This window comes from Hippocampus comes, unplaced genomic scaffold (assembly GCF_001891065.2).
Source record: "Hippocampus comes isolate QL1 unplaced genomic scaffold, H_comes_QL1_v1.1 scaffold202, whole genome shotgun sequence".
NCBI classification, from domain to species: Eukaryota; Metazoa; Chordata; class Actinopteri; order Syngnathiformes; family Syngnathidae; genus Hippocampus; species Hippocampus comes.
The window spans coordinates 44,294-50,987 of record NW_017805829.1 but is presented as its reverse complement, the minus strand read 5'-3'; the positions used below and the strand labels follow the sequence as shown (position 1 = coordinate 50,987).

Below are 6,694 nucleotides of genomic sequence, written 5' to 3'. Positions count from 1 at the left end.
AATTTATCAGCCAATTGGGTTTCAGCTCCTTAGTGTTGCCAGGTAAGAAGAACTCTGCCTGGACAATTTTCAGCAGCACAGGCCGAGCCTATTTGAAAATAAATGCCGATTTAACTCGCCAACTTTTTAACCAATAAAATGTAGTCATTCCAGGGAAACATGTCAAAGCTGTACCACAAAATCAACATGTTCACATTCTTTGGCCGAATCCTGAGAGTAGGTACTAGTAGTCAAAGCTAGCTAGCAACATCTGTAGCTAGCAGAGCAAGCTAACCTTTGTTTATCAAAAATCAATCAATCAATCAATTAAACTTTATTTATTTGGCACTTTTCAGACATAAAAATGCAACTCAAAATGCAGTACAATGCTTGAAAACATAGGTGTCAAACTCAGGTCCTTGAGGGCCGCTGTCCTGCATGTTTTCCAAGTCTCCCTGTTGCAACACACCTGATTCAAATGAACAGGTTCAATGTCATGCTTCCGCAGAGCTTGCTGATGATCTGATCATTTCAATCAGGTGTGTTGCAACAGGGAGACTTGGAAAACATGCAGGACAGCGGCCCTCCAGGACCTGAGTTTGACACCCCTGCTTTAAAACATTCAAAACTTGCAACATTAAAAAAAAAAAAAAAAAAAAAACATAGAGCTGTTGTTTTATTTTTTAACCCACAATGACTGTAAAAAAAGAAAAGTTGTTGTTCTTAACAAGAAAACAGAATTACATCAAGACCAAGTGGATTGTCTATGATAGTATCCATGGCATCAGAAAATTATTTTTGTTAGAACTAACACTTAGAAAAATGACTACTTGTCACTTTGAATAGTCCAAGAGAAGAACCTCGAGGATGGACATTAACTCCCAGTAATGTACATATTTGGTGAGTTGAATGCGTTTTTATAAAGTGCTATATCGTAGTTTTGCTTTTTGTGTAGGGGTACTTCTCTAAGATGATGTTGTGTGCCAATATGGTAAGTATTTGAACCCATTATAATGGCACCATATTTAAACGTTGAATATTGCCAAGAATTACATAAAAAATTGGCAATGATGCTTGAAACATACTGATTTCATGTTTTTTTTACTATTCCTAGTTTCTTTAAAGTTGGTTGTTTTGTGACTACATAACAAAGCGCATTGATTTTAAATGACTGACATAAGATGACTGACGGGCCTCATAAAGACATAAATAATGGGGCTGAACAAATTGACTGATTTTTGGAAAATATTTTAATGAAATAGTAGCACTGGTAGTGTGGTAATACTGTACATATGAACATTTTGTTGTTGGGTGAGTTCCTCAATATCAACAGCCAAATCAACAAATCTTCTGTTTAACATTTAACTGGGAAAAGGAGAACAATGATACAGGATAACACAGGAGCATCACTGCTGCTTGCAGTCAATTTGTTCTCTAATGCAGCTAATGAGCAATCAGTTGCACGCTATCAACCAAATTTATCGATTAGTATGTTTGTCCATACTGCTCATGTTATCCTCCAACACGAGGGTGCAAAAGATATTAACTCGCTTTCTAGGAGCGCATAGCAGCCAGCTGCTGCCTGACGCCACTGACATGTCCTTGAGCAAATGACAAAAAGGGGCATAATTGATTAAGATTCCTCTCTTGTCCTCATTTGTGAGCAGCTGAGAGCACCACAGACCCAGATAACCCACAATGTTGGCAGAATCAATTGACGGCGAGCCCAAGATGCAGCAGTAATCTGTCGCCAGGCAACCCGAACCCTGTTTTCCAGCCTCCTTCTTTTCCTCTCAGGGGCGATTGGGGAAATGTAACATTCAGTGCCATATGTTGGCAGGTTGTTTGGGAATAGCGAGTCGGCCATATCGCGACATGCTGTAGTGTTCATTTGTCAGTTAATTACCATGGCGACATCAGGTTGAGGAGCCAAGCACGGACGCCGTGTTGGTGAAATGCTCGTGGAAGTAACGTGGAAGATTGATCCAATTAATTTTAACTGTCCTTAAGAGTGGTTAAAGCTTTGTATTTTTGACATAAATAAGAAGAATGTTCTTCATACTGCTTCTTTCCAATCATTAAAAACCATTCAAACATTAATATGGAATTGAATGACGTCATTTTGTATTGTACTTTCATGAAAGGAACAAGAAAAGCTAAATATATTTTTAAAATTTTCAGAGTTGCGAGGTCAACTTTCCAGCAGGGGCCAAACTGTTAGCTTGCTCTTAATGGTGTCGACACAGACGCTGAGCACAGTGTGTATAAATGTGTATATATTCGTATAGAACGTGTGTGTGTGTGTGTGTGTGTGTGTGTGTGTGTGTGTGTGTGTGTGTGTGTGTGTGTGTGTGTGTATGTGTATGTGTGTGTGTGTGTGTGCGTGTGCGTGCGCGTGGTCCAAAAAGCCCTGGGGCCGTTTATAGAGGCCGGCTTTCTGATTGACTGGCACACTTCTCTTAATCAGCATGAGACTAGCAAAGGTAATTTAGAGACGCCTTCGCCGCTGACAAGAATTAAATTGTGTTTTGATTCTCTCATTAGCCTAATCTCAAGCGGGCCTCGTTATTGTGTAATTTTCCCGCCTTGACACGACATCTTGTTCGGGGCGATGACAGCCGTTGTGGGGGTGCAGTGAAAAGGGCGGAGGCAAAGGTGGCAGCGTTTTTGGTGAAGGGGGAGGGGGGGTGTCTACGGTGACAGCTTTTGAAGTGAAGTGATTTGGTTGGCGAGTCACACACCCCAACACACGCTTCCAGCTACCTCTGATGGGAGGATAGCTGACGTGAGGGGGGCTACAAGGGGTGGCCAAGTGTTTGTGTGTGCGTGTGCGTGCGTGCGTGCGTGCGTGCGTGTGTGTCTTTTATGTGCAGTTACTGTTTGTGGCTGAAGCATTATTCTGCCTATGTACAGTGTGTGCCGGGTGCACCATATGTTTAGGGGCATTGGTGTCCCCCACCCCTAAATTATCGCACATTCACATATATAAATATGTATAAAATCGTCATATAAACAAAATGTACAAATCCATCCATCCACTTTGTCCTCGCAAGGGTCGTGGTCGCTGGAGCCTATTGCAGCCATCTTCGAGCACTAGGCAGGGGACACCCTGAACTGGTTGTCAGCCAATCGCAGGACACACAGAGACGAACATCCACGCCACACTCACACCTAGGGACAATTTCAAATTCATCGATAACCCTCAGGTTCAGCCACTCAGATCACATTACTCCATACTGTGTGCGTGTGTGCGTGCGTGCGTGCGTGCGTTTTTTCTCGACTTATGTATCGAACCTTATTTTTTATTTTGATAAGATGATTTCAATCATAGTAGTTTTTTTTTTGTATTTGTTTTTGGGCGATAACTGTAGACAATCCCAATTCTCCCATTAGTACTGTTCTTCCTCATTGTCACGGCATTGCTAATTTAGTGGTAAAATCGTCATATGAACAAAATGCACAGTTCTGGCTAATACTTCTTCTGGCTAACACTTCTTGGTTTGACTGCAATAAAGTCTTAAGACAGGCAATTGCACAGTGTCACTTTGTGGACACACTCGATGGATTTATAATCAACGTTCTAACCCTGGTGGACTGCTCTCCACGCAGCCGCGGCCGAGCCCTGGCAGAAGCGATAAATCACAGCCTTTTAGTATCCCGGGTCGCAGGGCTCGTCACGGGTCTCGTGTTGCCCGGTCTTTAGCTAGCCAAATGCAGAAGGCCTGTGACCAGGTTACGACGCCACGCACCTGTTGTTGTGAATCTTGCCGCTCGTCAAGGTGGTACGAGGAGACGGGTCATAAAAAAGACAGTACAGTGGACGCCCCGCCTTGTAGACGGTGTGCCCTCATTAGTGGCCACTGCATGCGTCATCCACAAAGACAAACACCCCCCTCAAATAGACAGGCTTCCTTTAGCATCAGGAAAAGAAACTCTCGTCAAGTCAGGTTTATTTATGTAGCCCTTAATCACAAAAGAATCTCAAGGGATTCTCAATTCACAAAATCAATGACATCCCCCAGTCTAGAAGTTAAAGAGGAGAAGCGGCAGTAAAACAGACCAAAAATCCAGATGTGAGGCAGCGAGAGGGACTCGTTGAATCATACAGTTAACCAAATGTGAGAGTATAGAAATAATTCTTCAGTTGGGATTTAAACATTTTTAAAGTTTGAGAATTTCAGAGTACGGGACCCCGAACAGAAACTGCGGACTTCTTTTTAGCTCTCAGGGGGCTGGGGTCACTAACCTTTTTGAAACAGAGACCTAATTCTTGGGTACTGATTCATGCGAAAAGCTACCAGTTTGATAGGATATACTTCTGAAATAACATATTTTCCCATATTACCTTAACAGTATATAGTATAGTATGAGAAGACACTCTTCGTCTCACAATAGTATTTCTCACAATAATTAAGAAACAGATAAAGATCCATAGGCGGCACTTTATTTTGGTAAATCTCCTCCGATGTTCCCATTTCCATGTCATCACTGCTTCAACATTCCTAAAAAATCACATTGTGACATCACTGGAGAGCAACAGTATTTTTAAAATAGGCCCGCCGGTGACTCATGTAGTCCCGAGGGCTATGTCTGTGACCCTTGTCTCTGAGTATAGACAGACTAAAGACACGATTGTTCACACACGGGCATGACACAGTTTACCACACAGCCCTTTTTAACTTTTGCTCACCAAAAGAACAGCACCTGAATGTAGACAAAATGTGGAGTCCTGCTGCACGTTCTGAAGTCCCCCCTACATTATTAAAAATTAGATTATGTAGACACACCCTATTCAAAGATGAGTTGTCACTCCACAATGTTGTGGGCATTCATACAAAACATATTTGCTCCGCCCAGTCTCCCTTCGTTTGTTTGTTTGTTTGTTTGTAATTCACCGATGTGGCCTAATACTGCAATACAGCGTCACTTACTGCCAAGGAGGGCTTAGTTTTTTATGGCTGGATTTGGCAGACTCCACAACTACCCGATACCTTAAATTAAGGCAGGTATCAGCCTGATATTTGTACTTGCCCGTTCCTAATCAATGTTCATATTCCACAGAGCGACGAGACTCATTTGTTTCACCCAGTCTGCAACTTTCGACATAAGTTTTTATTTGTGTTTTCAATCATACTTTCACTTGAGCCACTTCTCACCCCGCCACCTCCAGCTGCTGGGCCAGTGCTTTCGCTCCCATGATGATGAGGGCTTCAGTCTGAATAAGTGAAGGCCATCTATACTCTGCTACAAACTGGAAGTGCTTGGATTATATTTTCACTTTTGGAGAGAGCCCTTCATCAGGCAGATTAGTGTATGTGGTGCATGCTGTGCCCACATCGTCAAAGACAAATACCCAGTTGGTCGGAATGTTATACCGAATCCTGCCAAATGCCAAATTGGACGCTGTCTCATTAAAGCCATTCTGCAGATGCTGCTTTTTTTTTTCCTCCTCGTATCCGACAAGGAAGCTGTTTGTTCTTCACACTTTCATGCATCAAAGACATCGAAGGAAGCTCATCCCTGCAGGGTCGCCACCGTTTATGCCACTGAACGACGCGAACAATGGTGTGACTTCATCGCTGCGCCCATCGCCACGTTAGCTGTCATCGCGGCAGCCTTGGTTCCCACACATCCGCGGAGAATACAACCTCACAAAGAAAAAGGAGTCCTTTGACACGTTCTGCGTGTGCGTTTACAGAAGTCTTCATCCTTCTTGAAGCACATCCTGTTTGGACGTGAGGGGGGGTTACGCGGACTCTGACCCTGGCCATCTCTCATGGGCTCTCGTCGGGAACAGCTGACGTTTCTGTCTCATCCTCTGGCCTGGCATTACAACATCTGATTTGCTGGTGCACAGTCCAAGTATCGAGGCTGTAATTAGTCGACACAGAATTGTTTTCCTTTGGAAAGCAGTCGAACCCCAAGGCTAGATTTACACTACAGGACTGTAGTGGACCAATTCCAATCGAGTGCCTATTAATTTGAGGTGGGATTTATGCTGCTGGTCCAATTCCACAATTCTGATTTAATGTCTATATATGATTTTTGTTTTCAAACCTTTATCAAGACAAGGCACTTATTTTACATCACAAACCTGCAAACCAGAATGCCCCACAAAAAATCCACAGCTTAAATGCATCGTGTGCCATCTAGTAGAGGGGCATGTAATTATTCTCTCTGTCACTATATGTGACTGGCATAAACAGATAACCAAAGATGCATTATTTGTAGTAAATATTAACTTTCAGAAAACGCTGCCCACTCATTGGCAGGTATCCAATCAGAATCCGATTTTTATTCATGGTTGTAAGAGGCCTGATTCCAATTGGAGAACATCCCATTCCTTGCACCCATTAGCCCCGTTCACACGGCAACGTTTGGTCCGACGCAGCTCCGAAATAAATCCAGTCGAGCATTCACACGTGCACATTTGCTCCGGCGTAGCTCCACTAAAGAGCTTATACCGGACCAAATTTGATCCACCTCAGGAGGTGGTTTAAAAATTTGCTCCAGAGCAAATGCTCGTTTGCGACACTATGCCGAAACAAATGTGCACGTGTGAACGCAGCTGGATTAAATTTGCTCCAGAGCAAATGCTCGCTTGCGGGGTAGTGGCCTCGCTACGCTCGCTACCAGACGCACGGAATCCGACCCCGGTCGACAGTGACGAGGGGGCCAGCGACACAGACGAAGCCCGGCCGTGCACCCCCGTTCC

The 6,694-nt window shown here is 43.6% G+C and overlaps 1 long non-coding RNA gene across 1 annotated transcript in view; it reads left to right on the top strand.

Moving 5' to 3' along the window:
- The first annotated feature begins 651 nt into the window (after positions 1 to 651).
- The window catches only part of LOC109526249 (uncharacterized), a 20,099-nt gene continuing 14,056 nt past the window's right edge, over positions 652 to 6,694 (top strand). The window contains exon 1 of the long non-coding RNA XR_002170293.1: positions 652 to 879. This is a non-coding gene — a long non-coding RNA (uncharacterized LOC109526249). The remainder of the gene's footprint in view (positions 880 to 6,694) is intronic.